The sequence below is a fragment of the Dryobates pubescens genome, chromosome 11 (genome assembly GCF_014839835.1).
Source record: "Dryobates pubescens isolate bDryPub1 chromosome 11, bDryPub1.pri, whole genome shotgun sequence".
NCBI classification, from domain to species: Eukaryota; Metazoa; Chordata; class Aves; order Piciformes; family Picidae; genus Dryobates; species Dryobates pubescens.
The window spans coordinates 18,571,208-18,593,526 of record NC_071622.1 but is presented as its reverse complement, the minus strand read 5'-3'; the positions used below and the strand labels follow the sequence as shown (position 1 = coordinate 18,593,526).

The 22,319-nt window shown below is 40.3% G+C and overlaps 1 protein-coding gene across 7 annotated transcripts in view; it reads left to right on the top strand.

Moving 5' to 3' along the window:
* The window catches only part of LMO4 (LIM domain only 4), a 112,484-nt gene that overhangs the window by 50,153 nt on the left and 40,012 nt on the right, over positions 1 to 22,319 (top strand). The window lies entirely within an intron of this gene.

Below are 22,319 nucleotides of genomic sequence, written 5' to 3'. Positions count from 1 at the left end.
GACAAAAGTGGAAGGAAAATGACTGCCATTACTTTCAGGTACTGGCTCTCAGGTCCTTCTGACCTGCTAAGCAGTGTGTACTATGGAAGAGGGAACCATGTGGATCTGCCTCCCTATGCCTACATGGGGAAGGAGGCCACTAGTGGAGCCCTGAAGGAGTCCAGAGAACAGAAGTTTTGCATTAACGATGAGCCAGAGTCAGTTACTCGTATTTAAACAATACCAGGCTCTGGGGAAATTCAGATGCAGACCTGAAATACATGGCTTGGCAAAAGACTGTTGTTACTGTCACATGTCTGACCTCTTGAAAATAACATTAATTCAAAAGTTAAATGTGTTCAGCCGACAGTGATGGAGTATTTGTGTTAAGGTGGAGATTTTTCAAAGGCACAAAATCAACGTAGTGGCTCAGTACAATTACCTCATTGATGTCCTGAATACAGCATGTTTGGAGGGGGGCTTTCAACAGCAGTGCACTCATTGCACCGAGGGGGGGGGTTGTGAGCTGCCCCTAAAAGGACTGCTTTTCCAAAGAAGGATCTGAAAAGTCGTGATCTTTCTGGACACCTTAAGTACAATCACTGAGGAAATTATTTCTCCTGGTTTGGTTTCCAACTAGGCAGTTAGACTTGGCAACCACAGACATAGATCTTGCAACTACTTTTGATGAGGGAAGGCAGCATTGCCATAATTCTGGAGATATCCCTTTCTCTTCTGAACTACATTGGCAGCTCATGATACCAGCATGTCAAAATTACATTCACTCTGTATTACACAGAGTGTATAAAAGCTTGTGTTTACATTTTCTCTCCTTTGCCCTTTTCAATTTTGCTTTTTTTTTTTTTTTTTTACAGTTTTGCAACTTAAGCAGTACATATTTGGGGATGGTGTTTTTTCCATGCCTTGTCTAGCTTTATGGCTTATTCTGGCTGAGGCATCCTTACATGATTTGATTTTGCAAGAAATACAGGCTAGCACATATGTATGTACTTGTTCCACAGTGAACTAATTTGTCTGGAGCATTACAGGAAGACATACATTAATGGTTTCTTTTGTGCTATTTACAAGCTATCTGGCTAGATCTACGATGATGCAAAATATTTACAATTGCAACAATAAGGCTTGCACTGGTTAGCAGAAAGCGTAAAAGTATGGTGGAACCAGAGAAACACTCATCAGAGTACTATTTTTATCAGAAAAGGAATGTAATATAACCAGGTGAGATAAGCAAGAGTAGGCAAAACTGGCCGTGCTTAAAGCCAACCTGCAGCAGCAGCTACAAATCACATGCTGCTGGTGAAAGCTGAAAAATCAAAGCCTGGTGTTTTACCAGGGAGAGCTCCTCACTGCTTTGAGTAGGTGCAGAACATGCATCAGTTATTGGGCACTCCCAAATCATGCCCAAATGCATCTGCACCAAAAGTGCAGACACTACCTGTAAGGGGAAGCTGAACCGTGCCTAGGCACTGGAGACCTGCTGCTTGGTCTTTATGCTGGTGGCAAGTGGCCCTCTGATACTGAGATGTTTAAGGCAGCAGTACAAAGCCAAGTGAACTCAGAGCAGGACTGCATCAAGGAGGAGCTGGTTAGCCTTTACCACACAAAGAAATGTAGAACTTTGGAATTTCCAAGTAGGAGAACAGTGGAGAAAACAGCCAAGAATTGATCTTGAGATAGTGTGCAAACCTTGTTTAATAGAGGATGCATTGCAGTATCAGCACTGTGAAGTCACTGCTGCAAGTGCCGTGTACTAGGACTTACTTTAAAAGGCTTTTGTAAAAGTCTTCGAGACAGTTAATTACCAGTTTTTGTTAGGTCAGGAACTCCTTGAGTTAGAGCAGAAAGAAACTATTCATGAGTATGTTCCAGTTCTGTAGTTTAATGGAACAAAATTAAAAAAAAAAAAAAAAAGAAAGAAAGAGGGGAACTGATAAAATGATTTAGTTCATGGAAGGGTTGAAAACTCTCACAAAAAAAGCCCTGAAATTACATATTGTGCCCCATCTCCTCTTGCATAAGCCATTGAAATTGATGGAGACTTAATTGGACTAATCGTCCATTGCAGTTATGCATGAGCCTTAGTGAGCACATAGGGTGCAGACAGGCCAAAGCACCAGCCTATGAAAGAGAGAAATTATCCAATAGCATTTTAAAAAATGTACATGTCCAGGTCTGAAAAGCCAAGAGGATTGGCTTGCCTTTAAAAAGTGTTAAGAGCAAGCGTGGAGTTTAATTTAATTTATTCACCAAGTGGACCTGAAGAGGTGTGACAAAAGGACTTTAGGCAAGAGAAAAGTTTCAATGGGGAACAAATATCTATAGAGAATATTAATGTAGACTCCTCCTCTTCCTGCTTACATCCTTTTTTCCCTCTGCCCCTCCATGTTTACTGTAAAGTTACTGATGGACCATGGTTATTGCAAGCAGATTCAGGCTTTGGAAATTCCATCCAATGAGAATAAAAAGCATATTGCATGCTGGCACGCTGAATCGAATTGCAAATACTGGAGTAAATGTCAGTTCAGAACCTGTTTCGTGCTATCAGTACTCTTCAGACATTTACCCTGCTGCCTTCCACTGTTCAGAACAATCTGAAAATCACCGACACATTTACTGGATTGAGGCTTAAAAGCAACTCAGAAACACATCATAGTTCCTAGCTCTGTTAGAAGAGTACTGTTGCTGAAGGAATGCTTCCTGCATGCATCTGAGTTCTTCCAAAATGACCTGTCATCTATACATGTGTCCTACTTTCTTTTTTTACAAAGAAAAATAAACCAACCTCTTGCAAGAAAATACAAGTCCAGCATACCAGAATACCTATCTTCCTAATTCTTACTGTGCCACTGACTGAAATCCCAGACCTGATCATATATTATGAAGTATCTTGGAGAAAGCTTGTGTGATTTTGAGCCTATAAATGCAGTGATCTCTCAGGATATAGAGACAGTGCAGAGGATATCAAACAGTCTGTTAGATCTTTTCCCTTTGTATTACTTGCATCTTTTCATCTCTGGTAAACTTCTCTGTGTTTGGATTTTCAAAAGTCCCCCAAAGTTCTACACCAAACACCTTTGATGATGATACTGCTGTAATATAGGGCTGACCACAATGTAGAGGTTGTCAGCCTTTCAATAATGTCCTCTTCCCACAGCCGGTTTCCCATTTGGCATGCCACTTCCCACTGCTCCCTGCTCTTGCTCCGGTGCAGGGGCTCTGCTCCAGGTGCCAGAGTCCTTCTCTTGTGTGCTGAACTCCCAGAGTTCAAGACATGAGGCTTTTGCTGTGTTGTTCTTTAAAGTGCTAGCTTGGCCTTACTAATATATTTTCAAAGGCTGGGATTAGTAGAACTTGTAAGAATTTATCAGACCTGTCAGATTTACAAGTCCACTCGTCACCTCCACCCTCTTACATATATTTTAAAATAGCTAATTAGGAGATAATGCCAGCAGAACCAAATACTGTCACAAGATAATGATCTCACACCACTATAGAAATGGTAAGTGAAAATGTTTATTTTCAAAGGGAAGAAACGCTGATTATGTGCCTAATCCTATAATTCTTAAGTAAAATTCCTGCAGATTTCAGTGACACCTGAGGTGACAACATCCTATTACTGTGACAGTACTTCTGGATGCCAAATGGCCATAAGTGATGCAGCCTTTTTTCCCAAATGATACTGATGCAGTATTGGAACATATGTTTGCCTTACCTTTATTAGCCTGTTTTATCTCCTAACTTGAAGGACAAATTTTGCATGTGCTTCATGCACCAGCTTAAATGAGATTTTTACATTTTGTTTTAATGATGGGTTTTAAGAAGCAGTGAGCTGTGGTCTGTGTGAAGTTATACTTACTTCTAGCTTACTGACAATTCATAATGGTGATATGCAAGTCTACGTTACTACTGCAGGCTCTCTTTGGTATACTAAGGATCATCTTTGTCTAAATCAAAGATGGCCTTTCCTCTGTCCTTCAGGAATTTTGGAAACAAGGGCGCTGTCTTAAATTCATCTTTCAGGAATAAGCCACCTTATGTTTTCAGTGGAGTGAAGTAGCACAGACAAGCACCAAGTTCATTAGCTGCTCTGGTGTAATTGCCCCTGTGCTGCTCTTCCCCAGTAGTAGATGTGAGACAGTTTGGGGAAGTTTTACCTCTCACTCAGAGTCGTTCTTGTGTTTGCATTCCCAAGAGTGGTGCTGGTGAGGGCTATGCCATGCAAATCCTCCTCCAGATCACCTGCTGGGGAGGCTCTCACTCTGCTACAAGACAGTGCTAATGGGATGGGTACATCTGCCTTTACTGCCTCACCTCTAGGGAAGCCTTCTTTCTACTGCAGCTCTGGACTCGCTTTAGATGCAGGGCTGTCATATAGGCAGGTAAATACCGCAGTGGAAATTGGAGGCAGATGCAGAGCTGCTTTCAGAGAAAAGCCTCTCTGTGAAAGCATGGAGGTTTATCTTAGTCAGGATTGACTTGCACAAGTCATTAGTGCTTCGCCATGGAAGGTGGCCAGTGGTTTTTAGGAATTATTGCTGCTTTCATGATTAATGATTAATCATTCCATCTCTAACCTGCTGTAATTGTTCTGATTTTTATTTTTTGCCTTGTTCACCGGTTCATGTCTAAATACAAGAAGATGTTTATATTGCATACATTCAGCTTTAATTGGCCCTTAAAAGAAGGTGTTGATTAGAATCTTCTCAACATCAACAGCTCGCTCGCACAACATTCTCTAATTACTGTTTATTAATTTAGTTCAAGTGGCATAGTTGAAAGCCCTGCTCAGATGGGAGAAGTAAATTGTCACTGGTATTGAATATGTAAATTATGTGCCATGTAAGTTTCCATGAAGAATGTTTAAAGTTAAATGCTACTCATATAAAGCCTTCCAGTTTCATCTAACACAGCCATATGACAGCTTTGCAAAAAATGCCATGAAAACTTACCAACCCTGGCAAAAAAAAAACTTTCTTATCCTTTACCTTTTTTTTTAATTAACATAATCATGATGATAATAATAATTTATTTGCCAGTGAAAAAAACCCAACATCATTCATGCTGGCTGGCTGGAGGTTTGCAAGGCTGCCAACTGAATCTGAACTACAAGTTACTGTATTATAGACATTCAGCAGCCTGGATTTGTTGCCCTAGTGCAGTAACCCTTCCTTCTCTTTAATTAGCTTATAAAGTCAAAATTTCTTAAACAAAGTACTCATTAAACGTTGCTATGTTACATTGCTTTAAAATGCAATTAAAAGTTTTAAGAGTGCTGTGGAGTTTGTGTGCCATTGTCAGCACCCATGTCACTCACTATCAATTTCCACCCACTCGTGTAGATCAGAGGCCTCCCGTTAAATATAGATGGCACTTCATAGCTTTCTGTGTAGTCCAGGCATAAAGCAATGTACTGATGAGGACGACCTGACTGCACCTTATACTTCACAGAATATAAAAGGAACAGAAGGGAGGGTATCTCGAGGAAAGAGGACCTGGAGTCTTCCTTAGCCTTCAACCTCTGTAGATGTCTCTCTGTGACCCTTTGTGTGGGAGTAGCTGTGTGTTGCTGGGTAGTGTGCTGCTTTGAATTCTTCCCAGAAAAAGCTGTATAGGAATACCATACAGTTATTGTATTATGCATCTGAAGCAATGAGACCAGGTATTTACATCAAAAGAGGAAAATACCCAATGCCAGAATGCTGTCCTTCACCCAGTCCTCATACTCTTGCTGGTTGCTGTCATCATGAATGGCACTAATCAATTCCTGGAAATCTCTACACCAAGCATTATGTCCCATGTGGTTACATCATTCCCTCTAACCTCTAGGGCTTCCTGTTGACATCTTTGCAGCTCTTCTGCTACCAACTGGTATGACAAGAAATGTCAAACGGCATTTTTAGCCACTTCTGTCTGCCAACAGGAATCCAAATATTTCCATTTTGCAGTTTTCACCTGCTGAATTTCATCTTTGCTTCTTAAACCAGGCAAAACTGTGTGGGCCTGCTCAGGGTCTCCCCAGGTGTCTGCATAAAGGATGGTGAAAGCATGTGAGAGGTTTATTGAGACAGAAGGGGCTAATGCCTCTCCAGAGTTTATTTATTAATAATGTCTACCAGATTGCTAATCCAGCCTGTCAGTTGTGTAACTCCTGTTACAACTTCCAACCCAGGAGGCTGTTTCTGTTTCTCTCGGAATTCTTTCCGAGGGGATGCTCCTTCACAGTGTGATCTGTGTTTCACCTTGTGGTTCATTCCCAAGCATAATTCTGCAGGGCACTCGCCTCTCCCCTTGCAGAGCCATGCCCAAAGGTTCATAGGAGCCATTTATCTCTTGGAACAGGCAGTGACATCACATCAGCTTCTCCTTGCAACCCCCACTTTTCCAGATGACAGAGACAGAGCTCAAAGGTTTTCAAAATCTAACTTGCAAGATTGTTCTTGAAAACACTTTGTTTCTTGGTTGGGGTCTTTTAAAACAATTATTATTTGTCTAGTTTTTAATTTCCTTTTATTCTAAAGGCTTGATTTTTTTTGTGGCTGTTACTGTGTTTGTTCACTGCTGCTGTAGGTATCAACAACATGATTAAATTCCAGCTCTGACTGTTGCAACATAAGCACTCTGCCTTCATTATCCGCCATGCCTAAAACTATTTGATCTCTAATAAGTTCACCTGCAAGTGTGCCTCATTTGCATGATGAGGCTACTGGTGCAGCCTGGTTGCATATTGGTTTGTGATTTCAGCTTCTCTTCGATCAGATGAATCAAACAGAAGGAAATATTAGAATTTCCAGCAACTGTCTTTTTTTTCTGTTAATCATGCCAGAACAACAGGAGTTTCAGGCAGCCTTACTAGGCTGAATAAATCCACCAATAAAAGGCATGGGAGAGCTGCTCATGTCAGGTCACATATAAACCAGCACCAAACTAGGGATAATTGGTCTGGTTTGGTGGCACAAGGTGTTAAGATCACATACAGCTCTTGAGCTGGCTGTTTCAGAGCCTCCTTTGGTGAGCTGCATTTCCCATTGCCATCAGCCCTTAGCCCGTGAGGGAGCTGTGCTACTGAGCAAGGAACCTGGCCCATCAGGCTCAGAGCTGGAAATACCTTTCATCATTTCTGAGGGTCTTTGCTTGACTGCCTCCAGTTCACATCTGTCCTCACTTAGACGCAGTTGACATCTATTTGGCACTAGTGCCTCCTTGGGCTTTACTGCCCAAAGTGGGCAGGGAGAGAAAATGTGTTTTCTTACTCCAAGCTTTTAGGAACCTGAACCTTTGTTTGTGTCTTGAAATGGAAGCAGCAGACTTCAAAGATAAATGGAAGCAGAGAACAGTAGCTCAATAACTGTAAGATTCATAGCAATAGTGCTGAAAATGTGTCAGGCTGACTATTTCCTTTCTGGATGAAACTCAGGACAGGCCTGTGAGTTTTTCTGTGTCCAGTATGAGTTTAAGAAATGTGATTTGCCCCATTGCAGCATCCCTTATTTCTCTAATTTCAGAATTCAGCTCTTTACATTGTAACAAGTCCCAAATACCTGCATTATCATTGGAGACAATTTTTAATTGAGCTGAATAGCCTCTGAGAACACGGAAATGCCTCTCATTGATGCAAAAGGCTCCTTGACTGAGTTCTTATTTCCTGCAGAAAACCAACTGTTTTCTTTGGTTCTTGGGCTCACACAGAAACAAAAAAATGAAACCAAGCAGAACCAAACAAAAGAACTCTGAGGATCTCAGCAGCAGTGTTTGCTTTGCACATGAACAGCAATTTTCCCCTAGCACATACTTCCAAGAATTTTTTTAAATGTCATTCATACATCATCTGCCCTAGCAGACAATAGTTGTTCCAGAGAAGCTGTTGCTCTCTACTAGGTCAATGATCAGTGAACTAAACATTTTCTACTTAGGCCTTCATATGATAAAAGCGTAAGAGCTTTGAAGGAGCCATTACAGACTATTGCCTAGAAGAAATATCCATTTGAAAATTCAGCAATTATGTACTTCTATAATAGCATGTAAAAGGAGCTCTGGACCCATTATGGGTTATTGAGTAAATAATGTATTTTTAAAAGTGTCTAAGTAATTTATATGATAGCCTGTATTGGCAGCAGAGAGTGATTGTAGACTAAACATTCTGTCTTTCTTTCTTTTTAAAAATCTCATTTAAATCCCTATATAGCAATTAAAAAAAAGAGAAATCCCTGATGCAGTTTCAGTATTTCTATAGTAGTCAATAGCTAATGGTTCTGACTTTGCTCCACTGAGGCTGCCATTTTGTGCTGAGCCAGTTTCCTCTGGTCTTACTTTTTATTTTTTTTTTCCTTGATTGGATAAGACAAGAGGCTTCATTATCAAATATAATATAGAAGTGTCCAGAGGCCTCCTGGAGGTTAGACTAACAGTCATCAGACCTACCCTTGATCAGGAGCAGCCACTAGCCAAAAAAGACACGAATCCAGAGAGGGAAGACAGGAAGCTGTCAGTCACTATTTCAGGGTAAAACTGAGGCTTGGAGAGGGGAAATACGTTTTCTGAGATCATGCAGGGGACAAAGCACCTCTGCCTCCCAAGAGCAGGTTTAGTTTCTCTGCTTTATGTTCAGACCTTCTACGGAAAGGCATAGTCTGAGACCTCCTTGCTGTGGCTCCTCAGTGCTATTGCAAATATCTCCTTTATCAGATGCCCACAGTAGTCTTGCTTCAGACCACTGCACTCGGGCCTTTCAAGCACAGGTCCTGGTCAGTGTGGGCAGGAAAATATTGCAGTTCAAAACATTTATATTGGAGCAGCAATGCACTATGAAATAGGTGGCTGGAAAACAAACTTGTTTCATACTCTTAAGAGTGGAGTAAGCTTTCCTTAGTCCTCCCTTTTATTCATCATACTGCTTCCTGCCATGACAGCAATCACCTCTTTGATAAATTTATGTCAAAAAGGGAAAGAAAAAACCTGAAACAGTTGGGTTTTTTTAAAAGAAGCACTAATGTTTGAGCTGCATGGAATTTTGGAGATTATCTCGACATCCCCAACTACCTGTTATGCCAAGCAGCCTGTAGTGCCATGCCATACTTATGTGGTATGTGACAATAATGCAATGGACTTGACTTGAGGGGACAAAAATAAAACATTTCTCTGCCTATAGTGATGTTCCACCTTAACTCATTTTGACGGTACTTTCTCTGGCACAAATTAGAGATAAGGTCATTTAATCTGATGTTCTTGAATCTATGTTACAACACAGGTCTGTGTTGTAACTAATTTTGTGCATGAAATGCACTAACAGTCAGCAGGAAGCAGACATTTTAGTATGACTGGCAGGAGTTCTGATTTCCTTTTTTTTTTGAGTCTACGTAATGCCTACCCCTGCATGTGCATGTCCAGAGCAGATCGTGTGCTTCCCATAACTAGCGACAGTGTGTTTCAGTCACACCTCAAGAACATCACCTTTAGATCAGAATTTTAATACATCTGTATAGTTTCTTGTATTTTTAGAAAAGTGGTTTTGGTGCAGTGAATGAAAATATGGCATTTTAGCTCCCGTCTGGGGAGATGACAAGAGACAAGTTTCTGTAGCAAGGCACATATGAGTCTGTTTTTCTTGTGCTTGGAAAGACACGCAAAAGAAAAGAAATACAAGGGTACCAAGGAGCACCTGGTTCAAAATACAAAAAAGAAAGGGAGTGGCTTAACAAATAAATGGTAAAGTAGTAGGTGGGAAAGATGAAGTAGAAAAAAAAAGGGTAAAGGTGAGGTAACAGAGGCACAAATAAATGCAGAAGCATCAAGGTGAAAGTCATAGATAGGTTTGTGTTTGAGCAAAACATATAATGACAAAGAAAGTAACCAGTCTCTCTCACAGGCTGTATTTGGTGCTTAGGAAACGGCAGTTACTTGTTGAGATAATTAACTGGAGCGGTGATGAAATCTCCATCACTGGAGGAATTCAATGACAGAGTAGTCAAAAATCTGAAGAATACTGTCAGGTATTGGCCAATCTCTTCCAGCTCTATTTTCTACAATCTCAGCATCCCAAACTGTATGAGTGGGAGCAGTACCTCAGTTGCATGGTTATGGGAAACCTCTTTCTGGATCAGTCACCTCATTGAAATTCTGTAAGATCTCACAGAGTACACAAGATACTACTTGGAGATGCAGTCTTTGAGGAAGATGAAGATACAGGGAGAAAAAAACCTGCAGGCAACATTTTCTTTTCAGCTATGGACCTAATGCCTCAACCCTTGTATTTTCCTCCTCACACTGAAGGGCCCCATTCTGCAACAAATAGTTTGGCTTAGATATAAACCTAAAGCCCTCACAACTTGAGATAAAAGATTCTGGGGTCTTTCTTCTAAGAACAGATTTATTAATTGCTCTGCTCTTCAACTCTAAATAATTCTATCCTCTCTTTCAAAGAAAATTCCCCCTCAGGTCAGCCAAAATCATTCTTCACTTGCTTTCCTGGCTTCTCTTGAATGCTGGGTGATGAGAGGACACAGGTATAAAGTGGTCTGGGATTATTCCGGACTGATGATTACTTCTGTGCAAACCACCAGTTACCACTGCAGCACGAACCAAAGTGTAAACCAGACTTTGAAAAGAAAAATATGGAGAGGCATCCCACTGAGATAAAAGAAAGCTTCATTCTTCCATCTTGTTGATTTTTTTAGGGCTTGCCAAAGGGATCTAGCAAAGCCCAGTGTGATAATGTCGGTGGTCCTCCCCTAAAGGTAGGAGGCTTGGAATGCTCTAGTACTGCCATAGGAAGGCACAGGCCTTTTTAAATGACCACTCCTTCGCACGAAATTCTTCTGTGTCTTCTTTGTTCCACTCTGGGTCACCAAATATGGTGCTGGTAAATGGAGGAAGCTACCTTTTTATTTATTTTCTTTTTTTCTTTTATTTTTTTTTCACCTTGACATCACTTTGGAGACATTAGATTCATTATTTGAGGGTGTGTATGAGATTCTGGAAGCAAAATTTATGTCTGCTATGCTGTGAGATCTTTGGTATGATATTGACTCATTCATTGGCACCTGAGAGAGGTTTGGGGAATTCAGCAAGCTTTCAGCAATCCAGTTTGAGAGATTAAACAGAATTATGTCTTACTCAGGTTTGTCCTAATTTTATTAGATTTTCACCATTTCTAATTGCATAAACATATGCAGCCAAGTATACAGATGGGGACTGGGAAGATGTACAAGGACACTCAGGCTCCACAGTCAGCTAATTGGTGGAATAAGTAATAGGGCACTTGGAAAGATTGATTATTTTTTTTTCAGAACATTTCAGGATAAAATCCTGTCCCCATTAAAACTGAAGCAATCAAGAGAGGATAGATTTTTGCCATAGATTTTGTTGGAATTGGAGAAAGAGATGAGAGAAACTATGTGACGCAGAAAATATCCAGGATGAAGGATGTTGTTTTGGGCAAGATTCACTACTTACTTGTCTTAGCCACTGGAAAAAGATAGAAGGTCTCAAAAACATAGAACAACTGGCTTGATCCATATGGTGACATCAGAAGACTTTGATCAGGGCTAAACACAATATTAACAAAGGCTAACAATTTCAGATACTGCCAGAGCAAATGAGAAGTCATTTTGTGTAGATATTGTTATTGGTAGTAAATGCCAAGCTGTGATGTTTCGAGAAACGTTTTATATTGTCTTTTGGAAAATCAATCTGGTTTTGCTATGGCTAGGAGAGCTCTTGGGCCACAAGTCAAAGTATGATATGACTACTTCTGGTCAAATGATACCAGCTGAGGTACTGACATGGATGCTTATGTGAGTACTTTCACATAAAATAATATTGCTGTGAATATTTTTTTAAGGGAATGCTGTGGTTGACTTATTTTCTACAATCAACATAGAAGGGAGCAGGAGGGAAAAGTCTACACTCAGGTTTTTGCTGTTGTACATAATTCATCTCTGACGTGGCCTCTGCACTATGGGCATTTGTGTGTCTTCACCTTAAGGGATAGGACAGAATTCTCAGGCTGAATTAGCCCCAGCTGAATAGTGTTTTTTAAAATCTACATGGGTAACAGACCTGGAAGACTTTGCCTTGCACTGGCCTGGGCTGTTGAGAAAGCAAAGATTGTGTTGTTGTTTTTTCCTTATAAAAAGTATAATATACCAAACAAGTTGGACACATACTTGGACCTGGACTTTCCAGCAAAATTTTGCCAAGTCCTCTAAAAAGTAGAAAATACTTACTAAAATAGATCATTAAATAATTTCTATCAAAAACCAACCAAACAAAACAACAACAGCAAATGAACAAAAAAACCCCCACCAAAACTAAGGGGGATTTAATAATATTGGGGTGTAGTTTTTTGTTAATGACTTTATTTTTTTGTTCCTCCTGTTCAGGCCATAACATGCGAACTCTGACCACGTCACCGGTGTGAAATTGGTGATTAACCTTTAGACTCTGACAATTTGGATTTCTCTCAACACCAACTAGTAATGCAAAAGACCATTAGTAGTTAATATTGGGACATCCCAGCTCCAGATGTCAAAAGGTTAATGAAAAATCAAGTATCCTGCTTTTACTGGGCCATTTGGAGACCTTCACCCCAAACATTTCATTTTTTGGTGATAAATAAGCCAGACTGCTTGAGCTGGGGAAGACGGGTGTTTTGCTAATGTGTACAGCTGTTAATTGAAAAAGATTTTGTTATGCTTATTCTTCTGGGAGTAGATGAAAAAGAGATTTGTTGGCAAACTTTAGTTAGTCTTGAACACCCCTTTGTCCAAATACTCTACTTAATAATAACGCTTTGTTCTTTCTACACAGCCGTGGAGGGATTTTGAGTGGAATACTCATTTGCTTTAAGTCATATCTGCCAGTAATCATTCCTGGCTTAAGACCAGCTGCCATTTATGTGTTTTATGAAAACATAACACCAGTTTTACTCTCAAAACTATTCTTTTTTAGGTAAAAGCTTCAGCACAAACTAGTTCCCTGTATCTACCATAAATGCTTTTTATCACAGATTTTGGTCTTTAAAAAAAAAAAAAAAAAGAAAAGATAATGTTAAAATATTTTGATTACCCTTTCCTTACCACTATCATTCACAGGCCATCTTTTCTAATTATGGTATTAGGACATTTACATAACCGGGAAAAGGGTCCTTTAACTATGTTTCTATTATGTTTGGCACTTGTGTGAAAGGATATTATATTCATGTGCATTAGAGATTGCTTATAAAAGATCAAGACAATAATAGCAGATCAGACGATAAAGGTTCCCTTTTCTCCTCCCAGACAGGCTGTCTCTGACAGAAGAATACAGTTCATCAAAAGTGTCTGCAGGTTGTCAAACTCGGTGAGATTTGGGGACACTCAGAGGCTGTCATGGCCAACAAGAAGATTTTCTGTAGGGTTCTGCCATCATTCACCCTGAGGAAATAATCACTCACTACATTCTGCATGCTCTCATGATAGAGCTCTATTTGAGAGAAAAGAGCCATTTTATCAAAGGACAATATATCCCTTCTCTTGGTCCATGCAACTTCCATTATCAGACCATAATAAATCATATTTATGTTCTCAGTTAATAAGACTGATTACAATGCAGGTTACAGGCATGGGAAAAGCAAAGCAGGTGAAAAGATGTTTTAATGAAAATATGATAAGCAAACAGCTTCTTGTGAACATTTCAGGGTGTTATTTGTAATGATCACAGGCAATTTTTGATACATCTTCTTTAGCAATGGTTTAAGCTGCATAAATTGGCTTGCCGCTTTATATGTTGAAATAGGAAGAATCCCGGTGTCCTTCTTATGTTGTCTAGAATCATTATATACATTATAAGCATAAAATGAGTTTAATGTATGTGCTTTGAAAATAAGGGGAAAACAGAAAATCAGGGAAGACTGATTTTAATGCTGCTCAAAATGATTTTGAAATTTTCTACTGATCTTTGTTACTAACGGTGCATTTTCCATGAAATTTAGGAATGACATGTACTGCTTTCATCTCCTTAAAATTAATATACTGCACTCTCTGTTTTTCTCAATTTCTTCAAAGTTCTTTTTAGAGCACAGTGCAGAGAGACAGAAATTCTCCACTCGATGTGCAAGAATGTCTGCTATTAATGCTGAGGGGAGTTAAGTGTGTGCTTCTATACAATATACCCCAGTGTTCAGTGCTGAAAGGTACCTTACTGAAAAGGTGCAAGCATGTTTAGCTCCAACACATGCATTCAAAGGCCAACTTCCTTAGAATCATTTGAAGTGATTAAGTGGAGGGTTTCTTTTTATTTTGGATTTTGTTTGTTTCTTTGTTTGTTTTGTTGGTGGTGGTTGTTTGTGGGTTTTTTTTGTAAGGTAAGAGTTCTGATGCCATTTCAGTATATAACTGTATGAAGGGAAGTGGCTGCTGGAGTTTCTTGCTCTCATCCTGTGAAAAGTCTTTTGATACAATGTTCAGCATCTGGAATAATTTCCTCCTGCTGATACATAATTTTGACCAAGACACTGAAATGCTACAGCACCTGCAGAACGCTGGGTGACAAAGACTCCTTGGTATTTGGGACCTGTAGGACCTATTCTGGTCATTGATCACTCCTAAACAAATTTTAAAGCCTTGTAATTGGCCTGGTGCTGGACAATTACCATGAAACTCCCTTAACCCTTTTAGGGCACTTCAAGAAGAGACACAAGAAACAGCAAACTGCTCTTCAAAGGCAATGTCCTGATATGACAACAGACATAGACAATGTACTTCATGATGAAACTGCTTGATCTAGAGAAAAACATGTTGTAACTGCCTTCGCCATAAAAGGGGTTTAAAAATGCTGCCTGCCAACTTCACAAAAAACAGAGCTGCTATTTTAGTTAAAGGCCAGTGAATTGTATTTTTCACGTCAGTTTTCACTAACCTCAAACATCACTGTTATGACAGACTGTCATCCAACCAAACCAGTACTCTGGTGCCATTCAAACAGGCAGGAAAAAAGCAAACGCAAAGGAAACTTAGAAGTCCAATTAGTAAGTGGGGAGTGCATGTGAGTGAACTACTTTTGTGTAATGATACTGATTACTAAAAATGAAACACTTAAAAGAAAATAAACAAAAAGCAGTGCTCTCTGAGCCAGTGGTGTTTTCTTGGCTGGCAGCTTCTCTTTGTTCTGTTTCATGACACCATCCTCAGTGGTTGAAGGGGTGTTCTGGGCCAGATGTCAATCACAATGTCTGACATAAACAAAAATAGCTAAAAAGGCACGCCAGCATCTTCCTTTTGTTTTCCCATTAGCTCCATTTTTCTTTTCATAGGCTGACAAAAAATTACTGCCTCCAAGTGAATTCAGTAATGTCACTATATATCTAATATCTAGGAGACCTTTTGTTTTAGCTTTACTGGGCTTAACCACAAAAGATACTTGACATTGACAAAGAATCTATCAAATATACAATGATCAGTGCAGTGAAATCTCTCATGACAGAAAGGCACTATTCTGCCTTCCCCCTGCCTCCAGCAGCAGCCTGTCTGAGCAAAATACACTGGAGCACATGTAGCAGCTGAACCATTACAGAAGAGGCCAGAAGCTGATATGTGTCTTGTTTAAATTGTCATAGCATTTAGTATAATTAAAACTGCCAGAAGAGTAGAAAAGATAGATGGAAATGTTACATTACTTGTTTCTAGATATTAACCTTGAGCCAGAACTGAAATAGGGAGACACATTTTGGATTTCTGAGGGCTCTGATATGGAAGAAAACAAGCCTAAGAGTATGTCTCTTGAAGTGTAAGACATGAAGTCGTAGTTTCTCTATTTACAAAATAAAGCAGAAATAATGTTTCATACAGACACTGTTTTCTCTGTGAGTTCAGTTCCTGTTGTTGCTGTACTCTGTAAAGCAGTTGTTTCATCTCTCAGATACCTTCTTTTCACTGTCCTTTGTCTTCATGCCTGCAAGGCCTTGGGCCTGCTGATGAGAGCATGTCACCACTTTCTGCTCCTTCTCCATCTCTGAGTTTGGCTGGTGCTTCAGGTGTGCAGCTATGAAGCGGTGCATGGTGTCCTGGCTCATGGCTGCAGAGGCCACAGCTGTGGCTCCTGGGCTCAGCAATGCCTAGGAGCTGTGGTTCAGAAGTCTGCCTGCACAGGCTTCATCCCCTGAGCATGCCTGTGCCCGGAGAAGAGAAACAAGTGCCTAATGGAGGAAGGCAAAAGAAGACCAGCCCTGAAACTGCTCCTGAATTGCACAGGGAGGCCAGGCAGGGAGCTGAGAGTCACACTAAGATTGTCTTTGCCTGAGCTATTTTTGTTTCTCATTGGAAAGGAAGATGTTTGACCAATGGCTTCAATTTAAAATCTGACCTTTCAAATGCCAAGCTCCATGTTTGCTTCTGTTGAATGTACAGATAAAAACATATGGCATTCTAAACTTGACTCTGAAAATTATGTTGTTTTCATCAGATAAGATGGTTTCTTTCCCATGCATGATTACCTCTCATAACTATTCAGAACTAACTAGTTATGATCCTGATTTCTAATTATGTCCTGGTCTATATCTAGTTCTGAGAAACCAATGGAGAACCTTCTGTTCAGTTCTAGAGGTTGGAACCTGGTGAGGACCTGACCCAGTTTTGGCAGTTCTAAAAGACAACAGAAAAGGTACGGCTTTCCTCTAACAGAACTGGTACCCTCAAGGAGAAACTAGGAATCAGGTAGGTTTTGTGTTATTTCTTCTAGTATAAATGGACTTCACAGCCTTGTTCCATTTCCTGATTTGCTTGAAGTAGAGAAATGTTAAATATGGGCCTTAAATTGTAGGTTTACCCATATTTCCTGTATTTCCCAAATTTAAATCTCAGTTAATGACTTCTCCATATAGTGCATCTCTTGAAGTTCTGTCAGGGCCTGTAAATGTGCCTAACTAGTCAAAAATATGTTGTCTGCATTTAGCATTGGCTTTTGGAACCCTCACCGCCAAGTCACCTCGGTGCTGTGTCTCACCTCGCATGCATTTCTGTGTAGTGCCAGGAGTAGAATGGAAAATAGCTGTGAAGTAAAAGCAGATTCTGCTCCCATTAAAGGTAATGAAAACTATGCTTTTACTTCTACTTACTCATAATAGCAGGGAAAAATGAAGTGGAAACAAGCACAACAAAACACCTCTGCCAGCTATCTATAAGCTAACCAAGGCTTCCACTAATGAGGTGCTCTGGCATTTTGAAAAAGACAGGTTCTTCCAGAAATGGAAAACAAATATGTGGAGTTTTCCCCTCAGCTCTGAAAGGCTAGTGAGAGAATAACAAATTGTATTTCAAAAATGGGATACAGACAAACTTTTAATGCTGTCTGTGCTATTAAATACCTACAGATGCCAGCAATAGGGTTTGAGGAAACGATAATAGTCCAGATAACCAGATAGCACCAAATTTTACATTATAATCTTCAGCTCAGCTGTCTTTGAGAACTTAATATATGCAGCATTATTTAAAGTCTAAACTGCATGGCAGAAATGCAGGTTGCTCCAACTTTCTTCTCTCTGGGCCTGTGTGGAGAAACTCTCTCCCCAAGGGTTGCAAAGGACAGGCTGGGCTACTTTGGCTGTGCTTTAGTAAGAATATTCACTGCACTGCCAGCTGCTTCTGAAGCACCCAGTGGTATCACATGCAGAAGAGTCCATCTTTGCTTATTGGGAGAGCACTGTGTCCAGATTGTACTGATATGTGCCCATCAGAGCTGGCTTTATACATTGGCCATGCAGGCAACTATTTATGGCCAGCAAAGTGATTTGTAGCCTCACTGCCTGCTTCAACTGTGCTTCCAGTGTGCTGAAAAAGCAGGCAGGCATTGTGCTGCTGCTTTGGAGAGAGGAGTTTGCCTGAAGGACAAGGGAATGTCCCACCTAGCAGTGTCCATGTTCCCTTCTGGCTGCAGAAAGCTGGTGAGTCTGCCCGTGACTGTCAGCTTCCCATCTCAGCTGCCCTATCCCTGCACACTTGCCTCCACATGGATGGAACAAGCTTCCCTGTCCTGTCCCCAGCCCTAACTGCTAGAAGGGCCAACATTCCCTTTTGCTTACAAAGTCAAAAAGCCCTGAGTTACAACGCTGTCGCAACCATCAAACTTCTTTGACAGCCTTGTATTATTCTAAGCAATGTCTGTTGATTTGTTAAAGAAAGAGCAGACTTTGCCAAACTGAAGCATCTTTTACTTGCTCAGAAGCTCCTGGAGTGAATGTCTCTGAAAGGCAGCTCCTCTGCTGTTTCCAAGGTACAACTTCAGAATTTGGTGTGTTCCCCTGAGTGCTTGCTGTATGAGAATGTATTGTGTGTGCTGTGGATGAAAAACTGAACGTGAGCCAACAGTGTGCATAAAATAAAATAAAATAAATAAATGAATAAAATAAAGGAATAAAAAGTGTGGCCAGCAGATCAAAAGATGTGACTCTGTCACTCTTCTTTGGTGACACCTCACCTGGAGTACTGTGTCCAGCTCTGGAACCCTTCAGCACAAGAAGGACACTAACCTGTTGGAGTGGGTCCAGAGGAGGGTCACAAAAATAATGCAAGAGATGGAACACCTTTTCTATGAGGACAGGCTGAGAGAGTTAGAGATTGTTCAGCCTGGAGAAGACAAGGCTGCAGAGGGGACTGTGGCCTTTTTGGTACTTAAAGGGAGCCTATAAGAAAGACAGGGACAATCTTCTTAGCAAGAACTGTTGCAGTGGACAAGGGGTAATGGTTTTAAACTAAAAGAGGGTAGACTTAGATTAGATAAAAGGAGGATTTTATTTTTTTTTACAATAAAGGTGGTGAAATACTGGAACAGGTTGCCTAGACAGGTGGCAGAAGCCCCATCCCTGGAAACATTCAAGATCAACTTGGACAGAGCTCTGAGCAATCTGATCTAGTTCAAGATGTCCCTGCTTACTGTGTGGTGTTGGACTAGATGACCTTTAAAGGTCCTTTCCAACCTAAAACATTCTAGGATTCTATCAGTTCCCTGAATGAAGGACTCAGTGAAGTCCATATTACAGTGGTGTTGAGTGAAGGATGAAATCCTCCCTCCTGGCAGCCCAGGGCATTTACAGCACTTGGCAGGGCAGCCCATCATCCTGCAGTGCCCAGACACACATGTCCAGTTTCTGGTGGGTCACATAAACATGATACTATATTTGCTCCACTGCATTCCTGGTGAAGAGCACTTCATACTGGTAGAGGGTGGTCAATAACACCACAAGGACCTGCCAGTGCATTTGCTTTTCAATTTCAGCACCATTGGCCTGGGAAGTAAGAAGTCCCCAAACAGTATGAGTGTCTGATATGACACTGCAGTGCAAAGAAAAAGAAAAAAGGCAGCTTTTTCCTCCATGGAAGTTTGTATTAAAATTGTCCATTTGGGAATTTGTGAATTAAGGAATCAGTGTGAGTGCACAAAAGAGTGTGAGAAGAGAGTATTTTGGCTTCTTCAACCCTGAGCACAAACTATCCCAGGGTTTCAGATAGGATTTTAGCATTTCTTACAGTCTTCAAATGTTGTTCTGTGCAAGGATGTGCTCATACATAATTTTGTAATTGAAATGGCATGTTTACTGTTCTATTTCATGCTTGATTGTGTTTTTTAAACACCTTTACTCATGCTGTTAGAAGTGGGATTATAATTAAAATGTCCTGTTGAACACCTTGTTCAGTTCAGTGAAGGCATAATAGAAGTATAAATACTTGTTCTCATTGACTCTGTGATATCAACACAACAAATGTCGTAAACCAAATCTCTCTTTTGCCAAAGCATCTGTCAGAAGGGAAGAGGAAATAGAATCTGTGGCTGGGCAAAGAGGGGACCTCTTTTTTGGTAAAGAAAACATTTTGAGATTATAATATCTGTGATACAGGTGTGTTAAATAAGACTGACTGAAATAGCCAGTTCTGAGAAAAAAGTCAGAATGGAATTTGTTCCTCTATTCACAATCCCTTGGTCTAAAGACTAGGCAGTACTTTCTCCTTCTACAGTTGCCATTAGGAAATGCTGAGTCTGGTTGTAAAGTGTGTGAGAGTAATATATATTCCTTATTATCCCTATTCCTTAAAATGTGTACAGATAAGCAGACTTCATGTCCCTATGGTGAGGTTGAACTACAACACAAAGCATAAATGTTTTAAGTCAATATCCAGTGGTTACAGCACTTTTGCATAGCAGTAATGGTTTAATTTTCTCAATGTTTTCTCTTGTACTCTAAGTTACCAGCAATGATGAAATGCCTACCCAGTCTTAAGGAGCTTTAAATTATTTCACAGCTTGAAATTCCAGGTAAATAGGGATGTTTGAAAATTTAGCATAATGTTTGATGCTCACTTGGGCAATTTACTTGGATACCTTGGCTCACTTTCCTCCTCTGAAAAAACAAACAGTGTCTGTGTTCTTTGTGCTTTTTGACCTATGTAATAGTATTTTTAATATATTAAGTACTAGGATCTACACTGCTCATAAATCATGAGGTTTTAGGTTTGTGCCCTTTCACTGGCTGAAAGAGGTCTCTCAAAAGTAATCCCAGGATGTATATTATTTCCGTGTCAGAGCAGGACTTGCCAGTCAGTTGCTGCGTTATAGGGAAAGCCCATATGATCTTCATGTAGCAGGCAAGTAAGTGGGCCAAAAGGATGTGCAAGTTGCCTTCTATGCTCAGTTTCAGTTCCAGTAACTTTAAGCTCACCAGAAGTTGTGCAGGCAGACGGTTCACAGAATTTGATCCTTAGGATGAAAGCACTGACAAAGTGGCAACATAATTTTTGGTAACCTTTTTGTTTTGTTTTGTTTTGTTTTTCCCTGGGATGGGGTGAGGGGGGAATATGGCTACATAGAGCAGTCCAGCCCAGTCCACAGAAAAATTCAGTAGCAGATATAAGGCTCCTGAACATGCAGGACAAAATGTACAAGAATGTTGTCAAGTGGGATTGCAACAAAACTTAGTGGATTTCTTTGAATGTCTCATTATAACTACAGGTGCAGCTCTACACACCCACACATGCTGCATTTATTTCAGTGTGTGATCATATAAATACCTGCAGGTGTGAAACTGAAGAGATACCCGTGCTGAGACATGAATATTGAGTTTCACATCTGTATTTACTGCCTGGTTCACACAGTGAAGTAGTGCAGTCAGTGGGTTCTCTTTCCACCTCCCACATGCACATTGAAAGTAACACTGAACAAAACTCTGTCCTGGGAACTACATTTAACAGGATGTCAAGGCACAGAAATGCAGGGATGGGGGGAAAGTATGGAACAGCCACCATTACTTCACTGCATATTCAAAATTTGGAAGAATCTAATTTCAGATAAAGATGGCCACAACAGTTTAGAGTATGATCATAAACCTGTGAAGTTGGAATTTATTGTGCCTTTTGAGGCACCTAAAACTTTAATTGGCCTCCAGTACAGTGACTGATTTCTCTCTTCCGCTACACATGGAGATGATTTCTTGTCTATAATACTGTCAGATAGTCCATAAGGCATGGGATGCAAATCATGGCTGCTGCAAAAAACATGGGTTTGAATTCACTGAGTTGCCTGCATGTGAAAGTCTTTGTTACAGCACTGCATTCATGCAGCTGTTTGCATTAAATAATAATAATCTGATGCTAACTACCTGCTACAAATGCCCTCCTCCTAGTATCAAAATTGTAAACCAACTGAAGGATATAAATTGGGCTCCACATTTTGTATGTAATTTCTGGCTGTCAATACTCCAAGCTGTGGAATTTTCTTACTTTTTATAAGGCCTTTACCAATAACTTTTGTTTTCCAAAGAGAAAAACAAACCTACCAAAGATCCTCTGAACATTTCAGCAGCCTGTGATAGTGATAGCTGTGAAAGTAATGGTGTCACATTCCTAATAAGGATGTACAGCAACTGTGTTAGGAGTCCCTGCTGTGCTTTCTTTGTGGAAACTATCTCAGATGCTTTGGGATTATTTTGCAGTAACTTCTTTTTGCACTCTGATTTCACAGGGATCTTCTCTGTTGTCTTCTGTTCAGCATACTCCTTTGAAGATCTAGGAAGAACATGTGGAACTCAAGAGCATTCAGTGAAACCTTGTTTGCATTTCCCCCAGACAAGGTGTAAGTTCTCCTGTGACAGAAAATGTAGAGGAACAATGGTGCCCAAAATTCAGCAAAAGTTTTAGGTAGTGCTCTACTTTGTCCAGGAAAAAGAATAATGAGAATATGATTAGTGGAAGCAAAGGAGAAAAGAAAGCACAAATTTTTGTTTCCTATCTGAATGTCACTGCTTTGTCCAGAGGGACCACAGCTGTCATCCATGGCTCATGGTAGCAAATATGATCCGTGCA